Here is a 17,802-nt window from a genome sequence, read left to right as displayed (position 1 = left end):
ACACAAACTCACAGAGAAATCCAACACACACAGAAACAGAGAGGGAAAAAGAAAAAAAGTAAACAGAAAAGAGCGAGCAGGGAAGGTGAATAATAGAAAATAAAAATACATTTAAAAAGCCAAAAAGAAGAAAAGAAAAGGAAAAAGAAGAAAGCCGATAGACAAAGAACAGTTTAAAGAATATAACCAGATTTCCCGGCCACAATTAAATTGCCAGGTGTATGCAGTGCTTGTTGAAGAGCATAGAGAAAGAGAGAGATGACAGGGCGGGGATGAGGCAAAATAGGAAATAGAATGAACAGATAGATGTGATAAGAAGCTTTTCTCAAAGAGCGAAAGGGTGGAATATGGTTGAAGAGGTGAGAGAAAGACACTGGTGTTATCCAGAGAAACTATGTAGTCGGATTACTCCTGAGAGAAAGAGATGAAAAGGTAGGTAGGTGTGGAATTTACATCTAGAGAATGGATTAAATGTGACTGTTTAAGCAAGCCAGTGACCAGGATTAATCAGGTCAGTGCTCCGATTAAAAAAAAATAAAAATAAAAATAAAAGGAAGAGGGCAGCTCTCTACCAGTGATGGACGTGATTTGATCCAATGTGTCAGGCGAGAATTCTGCCTTCGCAGTTGTGGGGAGAAGAGTGGAGGTGCTCCAGTCCTTTCTTGAACCAAGCGCTGCAACTCAGTTTTTTGGGTGTGTAAACTCCCTGGGCCGGGGGCGCAGCCAAGGTCGGTTACGCTCTATATCCCAGGCCAGGCCTCGTTTCCAAATCCCAGTCCATGCACCCCACTGAAGTTGCCATAGACACAAACTCGCAGGCGATCCCCTCAGGGCAATTCCAAGCCTCATGCCTATCCCCTGGGGATTGAGCCAGAAGCTGCTGCTCCTGTCTCCTCCAGATTGGGTTGGTGAGCAAGGACGGGGGTCGCCTGGGAGTGGTTCCTGCCTCAGGTCTGCTGGAGAGCTGGAAGCTGGGTCCCTCTGTGTCTCGTCACACGAAACCCAAACTCGCGGACAAATCTCCCAGTTTTAAGCCCTTCGCCTCCCCTGTCGGGATCCAGCTGAGCCTGAACCACATAGGAGCGGTTGGCACGCAGCCCCTCCAGGTCGAATTGGTGCCTGCGGGGAGTTGACGCGGGCGGGTAGTTGGCGAGCGGGCAGTTGGCACACAGGGATTTGGTGCGCAAGCAGTTGTTTTCCCAGGGATTGGGACAAGTGCATCCCACTTAGGGTCAGATGGAGACCAGGTCCCTCTGTGTCCCGAGCGGAGGTTTTTCTGTTCCCCAGTGACAGGGACCATGTCTTGAGCAGTTTTGGCTTCTCTCTTTCCCCTCTCACTCCCCGCAGAGTGGGACTGCACCCGTCCCTCTGTGTCTGCGGTCCCAGCGCGATTTTATCTTCCCCAGTTCGCACTCACGTCAGAAGGTTTTCTCAGCGGACTCTGTCTCCTTTTCCTACCAAACTCCTGGATTCTGTAAGGGTTCCTATGGCTTCAGGTCTTCTCCGTATGAGATATGGGGTTGAGTGCAATGTATGGAGCTCTCTACTTCTCCGCCATCTTGCCCCTCCACCTATTTTTTAATTTAAATACAATTTTAGGGATGTCTGGGTGGCTCAGTGGGTTAAGGGTCTGACTTCGGCTCAGGTCATGATCTTAAAGTTCGTGAGTTGGAACCCTGCGTTGGGCTCTGTATTGACAGCTCAGAGCCTGGAGCCTGCTTCAGATTCTGTGTTTCTCCCACTCTCTCTCTCCTCTTCCCCCACTCATGCTCTGTCTCTCAAAAATAAATAAATGTTAAAAAAATAAAAAATAATAAAATAGAAACAAAATTTTAAAGTAAGTTCTCGGGCCAATATGGGACTTGAACTCATGACCCCAAGATCGAGAGTCACATGCTCAACTGACTAAGCCTAATATGGTGCCATTTTTTAGACACTTTAATGGAAGAATTTTGGAATTCTGTTGTTACTTAATCTTTTTCATAGACAAATATTATCCTAAAAGAGAAGGGAAACATGTGGAATAGGCACAGTTTTACCATGAAGTCTCCTTAAAAATACAATTTGGGTACCTATAGAAGAGGAATCAAGCTTCTGAAATAAGATGCAAGTTCAATATTTAGTGCTTTGAAGAGTTGGACCATGACTGTCAACAAAACCTAGCATCTGAGTGGGTAGTCTGGGTTATGTTCTACACTGCTCTATAATTTAATAGCTTGATGTGACTATTATGCTAAGAGGATGACCTCTTTTAGACCGTTTTATAATAGCACCCTATACAAGCACTAAAATTTAATTGACTTATTCAGTCTTATGAGATCCATTTTTTTACTATATCATTACAAGATCAGATGGATCTTGATTTGAATTATAGCTTTGCCACTTAAAGCTGTGTGGCCTTAGACAATTTAATCTTGCTTACCCTCAGTTTCTTTATCTGTAAAATACAAATACGTACATCATCTACTTCATATAATTGATTTAAGGATTAAATGACATATAGCATGTCAAGAATATACATCACATAAGAGCCTGGAATATGGTAAGCCCTTGATTCATGTTCGCTTGTATAATAAACATCTGTGATCTCTGTCGTTTCTCTTTTCAAGTTGCAGAGATTTCTGTGAGGGTCAGTACAGCTGCAGTCAGCAATTATTCTATATCTACAAAACAGGGACTCCATCTAGAGTGAAGTAAAACTACAAAATTTAAGCCCTTAAATAAAACAAAACACAGAAAATAAAACAGTAGATTAATTGGTTTGATGCTTTCTGATTTCTAAACCTTGGCTTACACTCAAATATTAAAATTATAACACAATCCTAATGTTGCCAGTTAGGCCTCCACTCAATATTTTTCAGATATTCCCATCATATCTTTGACAATTGGACAAGGTTTACATTTAAAAATAGGAAACACTGAAATAAATAAAAATAAAAAAATTAAAATAGGAAACAATGATGAGTCAATAAGCATCTAATCAAGTTTCCAAAGCTCTAAGACAATGTGTTAGGGCTTCTATAATTCACATTTTTGTTTTTTGGGGAGAGATGGGATGAAAATGACCTTGGGGAAAAGGTAATAGCTAAGATGTTTTAAATGTCCCAATATGAGCTTTAGTGTCACCCAAAATTTTCATGATCACAGATGAAGTACTAATTAATTGTTTCAAAATGTTTGACGCAGATGATCTCTTAATGTTTTTGTTTTCTCCATTTATCTCATTTCCTGATGAGGCCTAAGCAAGAAGCTCTCCACGTAGAGGTTCATTTGTTGGTTGTTGAAGAAAGTTGAAGTATATCTGGATAAAATTATGATATACATTACTTTTGTGTTAGAATTCATGTTCTTTTTTTCCCCCTTTTGGGGAAACTTCTTCCCTCAAGTAGCCAATGTCTCTTTGTAGTACTTTGAGTTTTTATACTCTTGAATTGTGTATTTTCTTTCCAAGCTATCTCTCAGCTCTGAATCTTTATTCCCCCCATCAAAACCATCCATCAAAACCTTTTATCTCTATTATTCCTTTAGAACCATAGGAAATGAGAAAAAGAAATAATTTTCCACTCATTATTAATATCTGCTAATGAAATCTAACCTGCAGCATCAAATCACCTGCGTAGCCTGACAAGTATATAGATTCCAAGGTCCATGACAGACACATTGAATCATAAGTTCTTAGGGTAGGGTCTAGAAATGTATGTTAAGCAGAGTTCCCAGTTGTTTTTAATGTGAAAACTACTCTAAATATATTCATGAGGGGCGCCTGAGTGGTTCAATCAATTAAGCGTCCGAGTTTGGCTCAGGTCATGATCTCGTGGTTCATGGTTCAAGCTCTGCATTGGGCTCTGAGCTGACAGCTCACATTCTGGAATTCACTTTAGATTCTGTGTCTCCTTCTCTCTCTGCCCCTCCCCTGCTTGCATTCTGTTTCTCTCTCTCTCTCTCAAAAATAAACAAACATTTAAAACATTATATATATAATGTTGTATAATATGTTATATATTATAATATGTTATATAATTATATATATTATATATATTCATAAAATAATGAATTGTCCTAACTGGAATTTAAATAAAAACTTCAAACAACAACAACAACAACAAGAAATAGACTTGTCACAGGAGACTTCTAGAAAAAGTAATGGTATAGGCCAAAAGAGTAATTATCAGGTGTAATATTTGTGTATGGTGGCAAGCTGCTACGTATTATAGGTAGAGATGTCACTGAAATTACATTCCTTGAGTCCCCATACTTCTTATTATAGATGGTTCATGAGTACTTCTCAGCCTTTGAGGGCTATTAGAATATTTAGTCTCTCATTTCCTCTACTCTCCTGGTTTCACTCAATAGATGCTTAGGCCACAGTTGTTCCCTCTCCTTGCCATTTTCCTGAGAATGTAGCTAGTGAAAAGATTCATATTTGCCCTAGGTATCCCTCTGGTTTTGCCAGAGATGTCACATATAAAATCATAGTTAGATCTCACACAAAGTAGCTCCTATATTGATTAGGTCTTTTTGCTTTCCAAAGTTCTCACCTCATGCCACAATTATTATTAGTAAAAAGCATTATTATAATTGTTTTAATGAAAGAACTGCACATTGAAAAAAACAGTGGGTCAGTTATGGAACACAGAAAAGACTTGAGAGTCTCTTAATTCTCTCTAGTATGCATCCCATACTAGATAGTTTCTCAATGTCAACCAAGTTTCTCAGCTTCATTCAAGAGGGTTATGTTTTATTTTTTTAAATTTGTTAATGTTTATTTATTTTTGAGAGACAGAGAGAGAAAGAGCATGAGTAGGGAAGGGACAGAGAGAGAGGGAGACACAGAATCCAAAGCAGGCTCCAGGCTCTGAGCTGTCAACACAGAGCCTGACGTGGGGCTCGAACCCACGAACCATGAGATCATGACCTGAGAGCCAAAGTCGACGCTTAACAGGCTGAGCCACCCAAGCGCCCCTAGAAGGTTATATTTTAATATTTATATAGATATGTCCATAATTTAAGTTCTTTTGTAGTTGAGCAAGATTATTGATATTAATTTCCACTTGAAAGTAATAGCTGAAACAATGGTAGGCAAATATTTGTATCTAATGACATTTAAAATTGCGCTAATTCCGTGCATTTCATAATTGCCAAAATTTTAATTACAGATGACAGTATATAATAATTTTTCCTATTTCAATAATAATTTTAATTACTAGCATAAATAAAAATTCAAAGTATCTTGGAAAAAATATCCAATTCAGTGCAATTTTATAATAATCAATTGAGTCTATCTCAATTCTCAAACTTTCCAAGTTACTGTGGCTTTTAGAAGTTGCTTATGTTATTATGATTCTTCCTTTTAGTTTATTTACTTCTTCAAATATTCTGTTTATATTTTTATACTGTTTATTAGCAATAAAACTAACGCAAAAAGAAGGTTACTTCTGGCTGAAAGCTCATTTTAAATGACATTATTCTTGATTCAGAGTCTGTCCATATATTGAGCTTTTTCAAAGCCACATTATTTCAGTAACTATTACAGAAAATTTATCTCAGTGGTAGAAATAAGACTCAGAACATAAAATTTAAGCCTTAATTTAGAAATTGTTTATTGAGTATAACAAGTCATAGAGATTCAAGGTTTTCATATTTTCTTTTTTCCTATCATGCCACTAATAACGTAAATAGAGCTATAAAACTTTGTGATTATAATAATAGTAAAGATTTCAAGTTATCAGTCATTGCCTGAGTAACTTTTTACTGACTAAAACTTATTTTGGAGAGAATAATTTCAATATTCAGCAGTAACAAACTTCTACAGGTTGCTTTTTAAATGATTCCTATCTAAGAATACAGGAACTTGGAGTAAATTACATCAAATAAAGGAATTCTACATTCTAAGCTAGTATGTTACTACAGCAGTAAAAATATTTATTAATAAGTAGAAAATGTGGCTTGGAAAAGCCTGAATTTCACAATGAATTAGAGATCCATCAAAAATTTGAGAGGTCCAACTATGCTTTGGCACTATGACTCCACTACAACCACAAAAGTGATCGGTTGAAGCCTGGCATATATTGTTGTATAAAATTTAATTTCTAAAAAAGTTTCTATTTTGACTCAGAGTAAGTGAACAAAGATCCCTATATATCCTCATGGTCTCCTAATAATGCCATCATGTCATGACTAGCAAAACCATAATACATGGAAAGGAGATTTCCCTTCCCACATCATCCGCAGAATTTTTCTTCCATTTTATACTTTTTTCTTACAAAACAATCATAAATTATATATCATCACAAGTGGTCAGCTGTCTAGTAAACCATTATAATTCATTCTGTAGAAAAAAGAAAAGAAAAGAAAAGAAAAGAAATCAAAGGCTGAGCTTTCTTTAAAATTTAATCTGTTAATACCTTTAAATAAAATCTACAATACCGGTCATTTAAGATTAAAAGAAATTATCCTCAGACTATGTCAAGGATTGTAATTTTTGTACTAATTCTAGTACACACACACACACATACACACACACACAAATATATAAACATACTCACACCAGAACTATATAGTACTATTCTGTAGTTCAGTGAGAATGAAAGGGGAAGATTCTTTTCAAACCATATTTTTCAACTTCTGAGAACACACACCAAAATCTGGAACTGTGATAAAAACCCAATAAAATAAAGTCAAATGTTGATAGGATTGTTTTAATTTGCATTGGAAGTTTATTTGTTCATCTTACAAGTTAAACTTCAGAACTTAAATTCTGAGAGAGATCATACATTAAGGCTGCTTCTGCTCCCCCAATCCTCAAACATAATAAAACAGAATCAGTTGCCAGCAATGCAGAGTATGAATGCACCCTATCTCCATTCCTATTTTCCTATCTCCAGTTTTCCATTATTCTCTCCTCTACTCATTTGTTCTGTAACTTGAAATGGGCTAAGTGCTCTCAATGAATAATCCCTCTGCAGAGCTCTGTTTCATGTATTTAAGCAGAGAGGCTTGATAGAGGGAAGAGCATTGTATTAGATATCAGAAGTCCTGGATTTAAAGCCTAGTTTGATTAAAATATTGTTCTTCATTTGTTTATAGACTTCAACTTTTCTCCTTATAACTAGATGGTTTAGATAATGGATATGTTTTCTTCAGACTGTAACATTTCATGATTCACAAGTGTTTGTTTACCTCATCTGCTTATTGTGGATTTATTTCCAGTTTTCTTCCCTCCTCCCCGTTCATAAATGACTAGGTTAAACAATGAGATATCAAGAATTGAAAGCCCACTTAGTTGATTATGAAGTAAGCAGGGATTATATTCTGAATAAATGAATTTGAAAGGCAACTGCTCTGCAGAATAAAATAATACCATTGCCTCATTATATGCGGTAATAATAACCATTAATTCATAGAGGCTTTTGATTAAATAGCTCACAAAACCACTCTACTCTTCCTCTCTTCCCTCCCTCACTTTCTTTCTCTCTTCTTCACTCACAAATATAAATGACAACTGTTAATTAATGTAGCAAGAATATATATTTTAGGAAGCAAATGAACAAGTATTTGACACTTGTTCTATACAAGACTGTCCCAATACAACTCTCATAGAATCTACTTTTTACTTCTTTTCTGAAGACAATTGTGGTTTTAAGGACAATGTAGCTATCTTGGTGACCAGTATAAGGAGCACTCCAGGTATCTTGATGATGATGATAGTATTGATGGTGAGAGCAACTATCATTATTAAATACTATGTGCAAGGCAATATCCTACTATGCCTGGTAGATGGGAATATTCTATTTTACAGATAAGGAAGTTAAAGCTCAAAAAGACTAAGTTACTGAAGGTTATAAAACCAGTATGTGGCTTTGTTTTACTGCAGTTTTGGAAAATAGTGATGATATATATCTCGTCCATATCTAAGACTTAGAGTGGAGATTTCACAGGAATTTAAAACAGCCAAATGTCCCTCAGGAATATTCCCCATGCTCCTCATTTTTCTTTCTCAACATCCTTTACATTAATAAGTTCATCTATTTTCTCGAGACATTTATGTAGAAATCTTCATGAACCTTTCCTATTCATCAGTCTCTCATCACTTCCTATGCCTATTTGACTATCCATCTCTGCCAATATGCCTCGTTGTCTCTCATAGTCTTTCTCTCTCTCTGTTTAGATTTCTCTCTAGTGGAGAGAAAATGAAGTCACTAGGCTGAAAAGACAAATAAATGTGGAACCTACCATTATACTAACCTCTAAATTCAGTGGGAAACATTTGTGGACATACAACTGTGTGCAACTTGCTTTCCATTGAGTGTTTAGAACTCATAAAAGCATATAATAGAAGAGTAGCTGACAGAGGAAATGGAGAGATGTTAGTCTAAGGGTAAAATATTTCAGTTATGCAGGATAAATAATTTTGGAGATCTAATGTACAGCATGTTGACTATCTTTAATAAAGTTGTATTGTATACTTGAAACTTGCTAAGAGAGTAGATCTTAAAGGTTCATACTGCAAAAAAAAAATGGTAACTATGTGAGGTGATGGATTTGTTAATTAAGTTGATTGTGGTAATCATTTCAGTGTATATGTGAATGTACAATGTGTAGCAAAACATTACATATACACCTTAAGTATATATAATATTTATTTTTCAACCACACATCAATAAAGCTGGGGTAAGAATAAACAAAAAAAGTGGTTAAGGAAGGCCTTTCTTTTTTTTTTTAATGTTTTATTTATTTCTAGGAGAGAGAGAGAGAGACAGCGTGAGCAGGGGAGGGTCAGAGAGAGAGGGAGTCACAGACTGAAACAGGCTCCAGGCTCTGAGCTGGCAGTCAGCACAGAGCCCGACGCGGGGCTCGAACCCACGAACCGCGAGATCATGACCTGAGCGAAAGTCGGACGCTTAACCGACTAAGCCACCCAGGCGCCCCAAGGAAGGCCTTTCTGAAGAAAATAGTTGAACAGAAACCTGGAAGAAGAGAGGGAGCAAGGCAAAGTCTGAGGAGAGAGCATTCGCAACATAAAGAAAAAGAAAAATAAGTATAAAGGATTTGAATCAGAGAATGAGTTTTTGTGTTTTTGGAACAGTAAGAATGCCATGGTGGTTGGATAAGCGTGAGCAGAGGCCAGAGTGATAGAGAATAGGACAGAGAGCTTAAATAATATAAAATCTGTAAGCCGTGGTAAATAGCTTTGGAGTTTATTCTCAGTACAGTAAGAAGCCACTGGAATATGTAAAGTAGGAGATTAGTATGATGTGATATGGGTTTTTAAAAGATTAATCTAAGTGCTGTGTGGTAGATAGAATGTAGGGGGTCAAAAGTAGAAGCAGGAAGACCAGAGAAGTGCTGTTACAAGAATGAAGGCAATTAAGTCTAGGTCAGAGTTGATAGTGGTTTGGACTAGGGTTATGGTAGTGAAAATGTGAAGAGCGTTTTGATTTTGGATAAATTTCTAAGGAAAAACTGACATGTCTTTTTGGTGGAATGGATTAGGTTCTGAAGAAAAGAGAAAAGTCAGAAATAATTCCTAGTTTTAAAAATGTTTTTTCCGGGGCGCCTGGGCGGCTTAGTCGGTTAGGTGTCTGACTTTCGCTTAGGTTATGATCTCGCGGCTCGTGGGTTCGAGCCCCGCATCGGGCTCTGTGCTGACTGCCAGCTCAGAGCCTGGAGCCTGTTTCAGAGTCTGTGACTCCCTCTCTCTCTGACCCTCCCCCGCTCACGCTCTCTCTCTCTCCTAGAAATAAATAAAACATTAAAAAAATTAAAAGTGTTTTTTCTACAGCAATTTATTATTATTATTATTATTATTGAGATATAATTGGCATACAATGGTATTTTACTTTCAGGTGCAAAAAGTGACTCCTAGATCTATGACTTTAGCAGTTTGGTGAATAGTAGTGTCATTTTTATTGAGATTGGCAGTACTAAAGAAAGAGACAGTTTAGGATGGGGAGAATCAGAAGTTCTATTTTGGTCATACTAAATGAATTGCCTTAAGTAGAGCATTCATGAGCAGTTGGGTTTGAGTCTGGTGGACAAAGAACGAGCTCAGGGATGGAGATGTGTGAATTAAGCAATCAATTTGTGATAAATCTAGATTAAAAGAACCATGAGGTACCTATTAAAAATATAATAATAAAATGCACTGTCAATCAGAAAACCTCTAATAGAATTCAAAATATACACTATATGTCTATAGGACAAGCTTAGGAATGTTTAAGAATAGTATGGTTTCTACATGTGAATGTAAATTTATAAATTTCCAAAATACCCAATGGGGTAAAACAAACAAACAAACAAACATATATTTGAAGACAAGGTGGGGCTAATACAGAGTAACCAGAAAGGTATGGATTAATGAAAGGATTTTGTTAAGGTAAAGGATTAATGAAAAGACATGATTCATTTTCATCTTGATAAAGGCCTTATAACAGATAACCATCTGTATGTCTTCTTTGGAAAAGTGTCTTTATGTGTTCCAGCCTTTTATTAACTAGATTATTTGCTTTTTGGGTGTTGAGTTAGCTAAGTTCTTTATAGATTTTGGATACTAACACTTTATCGGATATGTCATTTGCAAATATCTTCTCCCATTCTGTAGATTACCTTTTGTTTAATTGTTTCCTTCACTGTGCAAAAGCCTTCTACCTTTTTTTAGAATTAATATTTTTAAATATAATTTATTGTCAATATAGCTTACATACAACACCCAGTGCTCATTCCAACAAGTGCCCTCCTCAATGCCCATCGCCCACTTTCTCCTCTCCCCCACCATGCATCAACGCTCAGTTTGTTCTCTGTATTTAAAAGTTTCTCAAGGTTTGCTTTCTCCCTCTCTGTAACTATTTTTCCCCTTTTCCTCCCTTATGGTCCTCTGTTACATTTCTCATCTTCGACATATGAGTGAAAACATCCGTCTTATTCTGGTTGACTTATTTCACTTAGCATAATCGCCTACAGTTCCATCCATGTTGCTGCAAATGGCATGATTTCATTATTTCTCATGGCCACTTAGTATTCCATTGTATATATAAACCACATCTTCTTTATCCATTCATCAGTTGATAGAAGTTTAGTCTCTGTTCATAATTTGGCTAATGTTGAAAGTGCTGCTATGAACATTGCGGTACATGTGCCCCTATGCATCAGCACTCCTGATTCCTTTGAGTAAATTCCTAGCACTGCTATTGCTTGGTCATAGAGGAGTTTTATTGTTAATTTTTTGAGGAACCTCCACAATGTTTTCCAGAGCAGTTGCACCAGTTTGCATTGCCACCGACAGTGCAAGACGGTCCCATTTCACCACATCCTTGTGAGCATCTATAGTCTCCTGATTTGTTCATTTTAGCCACTCTGACCAGTGTGAGGTAGTATGTCAGTGTGGTTTTGATTTGTATTTCTCTGATGAGGAGGGACCCTGTGACATCACTTCATGTGTCTGTTGGCCATCTGGATGTCTTCTTTAGAAAAGTGTCTATTCGTGTTTTCTGCCCATTTTTCACTGGATTATTTATTTTTGGAGGGTTGATTTTGATGAGTTCTTTATAGATTTTGGACGTTAGCTCTTTATCAGATGTGACATTTGCAAATATCTTTTCTCATTCCGTTGGTTGCCATTTAGTTTTGTTGATTGTTTCCTTTGCAGTGCAGAAACGTCTTATCTTGATGAAGTCCCAATAGTTCATTTTTTGCTTTTAATTCTTTTGCCTTTGGAGATGTGTCGAGTAAGAAATTGCAGTGGCTGAGGTCAAAGGGGTTGCTTCCTACTTTCTCCGCTAAGGTTTTGATGGTTTCCTGTCTCACATTCAGGTCCTTCATCCATTTTGAGTTTATTTTTGTGTATGGTGTAAGAAAGTGGTACAGTTTCATTCTGGTGTATGTTGCTGTTCAGTTTCCCCAACACCACTTTTTGGAGAGGCTCTTTTCCATTGGATACTCTTTCCTGTTTTGTCAGTGATTAGTTGGCCATACATTTGTGGGTCCAATTCTGAGCTCTCTATTCTATTCCAATGGTCGATGTGTCTGTTTTTGTGCCAATACCATACTGTCTTGATGATTACAGCTTTGTAGTACAGGCTAAAGTCTGTGTTTGCGATGGCACTCATTTTGGTTTTCTTCTTCAATATTATTTTGGTTATCTGAGGTCTTTTGTGATTCCATAAAAATTTTAGGATTGCTTGTTCTAGCTTTGAGAAGAATGCCCGTGATTTTGATAGGGATTGCACTGAATGTGTAGATTGCTTTGGGTAGTTTTTACATTTTAACAATATTTATTCTTCTATCCCATGAGCATGGAATGTTTTTCCATTTCTTTTTGTCTTCTTCAATTTCTTTCATAAGTTTTCTACAGTTTTCAGCATAAGATCTTTTACATCTTTGGTTAGATTTATTCCTAGTTATTTTATGGTTTTTGGTGCAATTATGAATGGGATCAGTTTCTTTATTTCTCTTTCTGTTGCTTCATTATTGGAGTATAAATGCAATCAATTTCTGTACGTTGATTTTGACCCTGCGACTTTGCTGAATTCATGTATCAGTTCTAGCAGACTTCTGGTGGAGTCTGTCAGGTTTTCCATGTAGAGTGGCATGTTGTCTGCAAAAAGTTAAAGTTTGACTTCTTCTTTGCCAATTTTGATGCTTTTTATTTCACTTTTTTTGTCACATGCTGATATTAGGACTTCCAGCACTATGGAAAACAACAGTGGTGAGAGTACATATCCTTGTCGTGTTCCTGATCTCAGGGGTAAAGCTCTCAATTTTTCCCCTTGAGGATGATATTAGCTGTGGGCTTCCCATAAATGGCTTTTATGATGTTTAAGTGTGTTCCTTCTTTCCCGATTTTCTTTAGGGTTTTTATTAAGAAAGAATGCTTATTTTGTTGAATGCTATTTCTTCATCTATTGACAGGATCATATGGTTCTTATTCTTTCTTTTATTAATGTGATGTATCACATTGATTGATTTGCAAATATTGAACCAGCCCTGCATCCCAGGAATGAATCACACTTGATCATGGTGGATAATTCTTTTAATATACTGTTGAATTCAATTTCCTTGTATCTTGTTGAGAACTTTTGCGTCCATTTTCTTCAGGGATATTGGCCTGCAGTTCTCCTTTTTTGTTGACCTCTGTCTGGTTTGAGAATCAAAATAATGCTGGCTTCATAGAATGAGTCAAAAGTTTTCTTTTCATTCCTGTATTTTTGGAACAGCTTGAGAAGAATAGGTATGTACTCAACTTTAAATGTCTGGTAGAATTCCCCAGGGAAGCCATCTGGTCTAGGACTCTCTTTTTTTTTTTTTTTAATTGATTTCTGAGAGAGAGGCAGCATGAGCAGGGGAGGGTCAGAGAGAGAGGGAGATACAGAATCTGAAGCAGACTCCAGGCTCTGAGCTAGCTGTCAGCACAGAGCCCGATGCGGGGCTTGAACTCACGAACTGTGAGGTCATGACCTGAGCCAAAGTCGGACGCTTAACAGACTGAGCCACCCAAGCGCCCCTAGGACTCATATTTGTTGAGAGATAACTCATATTTGATAACTGATTCAATTTCTTCACTAGTTATGAGTCTGTTCAAATTTTCTAGTTCTTCCCATTTGAGTTTTAGTACTGTGTGGGTGTTTGGGAACTTGTCCATTTCTTCCAGGCTGTTCAGTTTGTTGGCATATAATTTTTCATAGTATTTTCTGATAATTGCTTATATTTCTGAGATGTTGGTTATAATAAATCCATTTTTAGTTGTGACTTTATCTATTTGGTTCCTCTCTCTTTTCTTTTTTATAAGTCTGGCTAGACGTTTAGCAATTTTGTTTAGTTTTTCAAAAAACCAACTCTTAGTTTCATTTTCTGTTCTACTGTTTTCTTGGAATCTGTATTGTATATTTCTTCTCTGGTATTTATTATTTTTCTTCTTCTGCTGTGTCTAGGGTGCTTTCTGCTCTAGTTCCTTTAGGTGTGCTGTTAGATTTTGTATTTGGGATTTTTCTTGTTTATTGAGATAGTCTTGGGTTGCAATGTATTTTCCTCTTAGGACAGCCTTTCCTGCATCCCAAAGGGTTTGGACTGTTTTGTTTTCATTTTCATTTGTTTCCATATATTTTTAAATTTCTTCTCCCCATTTGTTCTTTAGTAGGGTGTTCTTTAACCTCCATGCTTTAGGTGGTTTTCCATACTTTTTCCTGTGGCTGACTTCAAGTTTCATAGCATTGTGATCTGAAAGTGTGCATAGTATGATCTCAATTCTTTTATATTTATTGTGGGCTGTGTTGTGACTCAGTGTGAGACCTATCTTGGGGAATGTTCCTTGTACACTCGCGAAGAAAGTATATTTTGCTGCTCCAGGATGTAGAGTTCTAAATATATCTGTCAAGTCCATGTGGCCCAGTGCATCATTCAGGGCCATTGTTTCTTTACTGATTTTCTGTCTAGATGATATGTCCATTGGTTTAAATGGAGTATTAAAGTCCCCTGAAACTACCATATCTTACCAATAATATTGCTTATGTTTGTGTTTATATATTTGGGTGTTACGAATTGGGTGCATAGACATTTACAATTCTTAGCTCTTCTTGATGGATAGTCGCTGTAATTGTTATATAATGCCCTTCTTCATCTCTTTTTCAGCTTTTAATTTAAAGTCTACTTTGTCTGATATAAGTATGGCTACTCCAGCTTTCTTTTTATTACCAGTAGCATGTTAGATAGTTCTCTGTCCTCTCACTTTCAATCTGAAGGTGTCCTCAGGTCTAAAATGAATCTGTTTTAGACAGAAAATAAATGAGTCTTTTTTTTTTTTTTAATCCATTCTAATACTCTATTTCTTTTGACTGGAGTATTTAGTCCATTTTACATTCACTGTTATTGTCGAAATAAATGGGTTTAGAATCATTGTGTTATCTGTAGATTTCATGCTTGTAGTGCTGTCTCTGGTACTTTGTGGTCCTTGCAACATTACACTCACAGATTCCCCCTTATGGTCTCTTTTAGGGCTAGTTTAGTGGTGAAAAATTCTTCAGTTTTTGTTTGTTTGGGAAAACCTTTTTCTCTCCTTCTATTCTGAATGACCGACTTGCTAGATAAAGGATTCTTGGCTGCATATTTTTCCTGTTCATCACATTGAAGAATTCCTGCCACTCCTTTCTGGTCTGCCAAGTTTCAGGAGATAGGTGTGCTAATACCCTGATGTGTCTACCTTTGTATGTTAAGACCCATTTATCCTTAGCTGTTTTCAGAATTTTCTCTTTATCCTTGTATTTTGCCAGTTTCACAATGATATGTTGTGCAGAAGATCGATTCAGATTACGTCTGAAGGGACTTCTCTTGGATTTCAATGCCTGTTTCCTTCCCTAGATTGGAGAAGTTCTCAGCTACGATTTGTTCAAATGCCCCTTTAGCCCCTTCCTCTTTCTCTTCTTATTTAGGAATTCATATGATACAGATATTGTTCCATTTGATTGAATCACTTAGTTCTCTAATTCTTCCCTTATGATCCTGTTTTTTTTCTCTCTTTTCCCCAGCTTCTCTTTTTTCCATATTTTTATCTTCTAATTCACCTATTCTCCCATCTGCTTCTTCAATCCACCCAGTGGCCACCTCCAATTTATTTTACACTGCATTTATAGCATTTTTTAATGCATCACGATTATTTTACAGTTCCTTGATCGATGTAGCAATAGATTCTCTGCTGTTTTCTTTGATTTTTTCAATCTCAAAGATTAATCTTATGACTATTATTCTAAACTCTTGTTCAGTTATGTTGCTTATATCTGTTTTGATCAATTATTTCTCTGTCCCTTCTTCCTGGAATTTCTTTTGAGGAAAATTCTTCTGTTTCATCATTTTTGCTAGTTTTCTGTCCCTTATGAGTTTTAAAACTTGTTATGTGCTCTGCATCTGTGAGCACTGCTATATTAAAGGGGGGTCATGCACTGTCCAGGGCCTGACCGTTCAAGAAGTGTTGTTTTGTTTTGTTTTGTGAGTGTTATTTGTTCTCTGTTGTTGTGCCTTTGGTTATTTTATTTCTTTATTCGTAGTCATGTTTTGGACCCTCCACCAGGTGTGACTTTATTTGTTCCTTGAAGTAGCCCTGGAAAGGAAAACAAACAGACAGACAAACAAACAAACAAACAAACAAACAAAAACCATTGGAAAGCAAAAAACTAGAAACACCAGGTACAAATAAATAACAAGTTGGAGGTGGGGCTGATGGAAGAGGACATACAAATAGTGAAATGACAGAGGTGGGGGAAAAGAAAACATAAACATTGACCAGGCAGAGAGACTAAGCGACTTAATCCACAGAGAGAGAAAGGAAGGCAAAGAAGAAGGTGTAGAACATGTATCAAGAGAATGGATTAAATATATCTTCTTAAATAAACCAACAACCAGAGTAACCAAACTAGAGGAGGGAAGAAATAAGAAGGAGAAAACAAAGGAAGAATACATCTAAATAACAAGAATTGTCTGAGAATTAATCCAGGCAATGCAACAGTGTTGGTCTGGAGAAGGGAGCCGTCTGGTTCCTCACCATCTATCCTGCTCCAGTAGATATGCAGTTACCCAGTGCAGTGGGCTGTAGTTTGGTGTAGATGGGTCCCGCATTCACTCTGGGCCCTGAGAACTGATCCCTGAGGCCCCACCTTGGTGGTAGTGGGGAGAAAAATGGCGACACCCAGTCTCTTCTCCACTGACACCAAGTCCCAAATCACTCCGTTCGAATGATCCTCACTGTGGCGCAGGCGCAGATGAGGCAGTCTTTCTCACTCGGTCAACTCCTGTGCCCTGGGGCTTGGCTGGGATTCAAACTCCCCCTCTGTGTACCCTGGTACTGGGGAAGTGCCTTTCTATGCTGTCCGATATGTGGTTCTGCCTGGTTTTGACCTGTCCAGCAGCACTTCAGAGATGGGATCACTTTCTCCTACTGTGGACCGCTCCCCTGACCTAGCCACCCATCCAGGAAGTGGTGGACGTAGGCAGAATTTGTCCTATCCTGCAGCACTCCAGGACATGCCTACATGGCCCATTTTATCTCTCCCAGTTTGCAGTCACCCACCTATGGTCTATCAGGTTGTCCCGGTGTCTCCCTGGTAGTGACACAGTCTCTTGTCCCCCCAGACTCTTGGACCTCAAAGACTTTGGCTTCAACCCTTATTTGTTTGAGAGATATGGGAAGTTCAGATCCCCCTACTTCTCAGCCATGTTGGCCCCTCCTCCCAAAACTTTCTATCTTAATGAAGTCCCAATACTTCATTTTTGTTTTTTCTTTCCCTTTCTTCCTGAGATGTGTCTACTAGTAGTTCCTATGGCTGTTGTCAAAGTGACTGCTGACTCTGTTTTCCTTTAAGATTTTGATGGATTCCCGTGTTACATTTAGGTCTTTCATTCATTTTGAATTTATATTTGTGTATGGTGTAAGAAATTTGTCCAGTTTCTTTCTGGTGCATGTGACTGTCCAGGTTGCCCAACGCCTTTTGAAGAGACTGTTTTTCCATTGAATATTTCCCCCTGCTTTGTCAAATTTTATTTGGCCATATATTTGTGGGTCCATTTCCAGGGTTTCCACTCTGTTCTATTGATCTGTATGTTTGTTGTAGAACCAATGCCATACTGTCTTGATGACTACAGCTTTGTAAAATAGCATGAAGTCCGGAAATATTATTCCTTCATCTTTGTTTTTCATTTTTAAGATTGCTTTGGTTATTTGAGTTCTTTTGTGGTTCCATAAAACTTTTAATATTGTTTGTTCTACCTCTGTGAAATGTGCTGGTGTTACTTGATAGGATTTGCATTGAATGAGTAGATTGC

Source organism: Hyaena hyaena, unplaced genomic scaffold (genome assembly GCF_003009895.1).
Source record: "Hyaena hyaena isolate Hyena2069 unplaced genomic scaffold, ASM300989v1 scaffold_2030, whole genome shotgun sequence".
Classification (NCBI taxonomy): domain Eukaryota; kingdom Metazoa; phylum Chordata; class Mammalia; order Carnivora; family Hyaenidae; genus Hyaena; species Hyaena hyaena.
The sequence above is the reverse complement of the archived record's forward strand: the minus strand, read 5'-3'. Positions refer to the sequence as shown.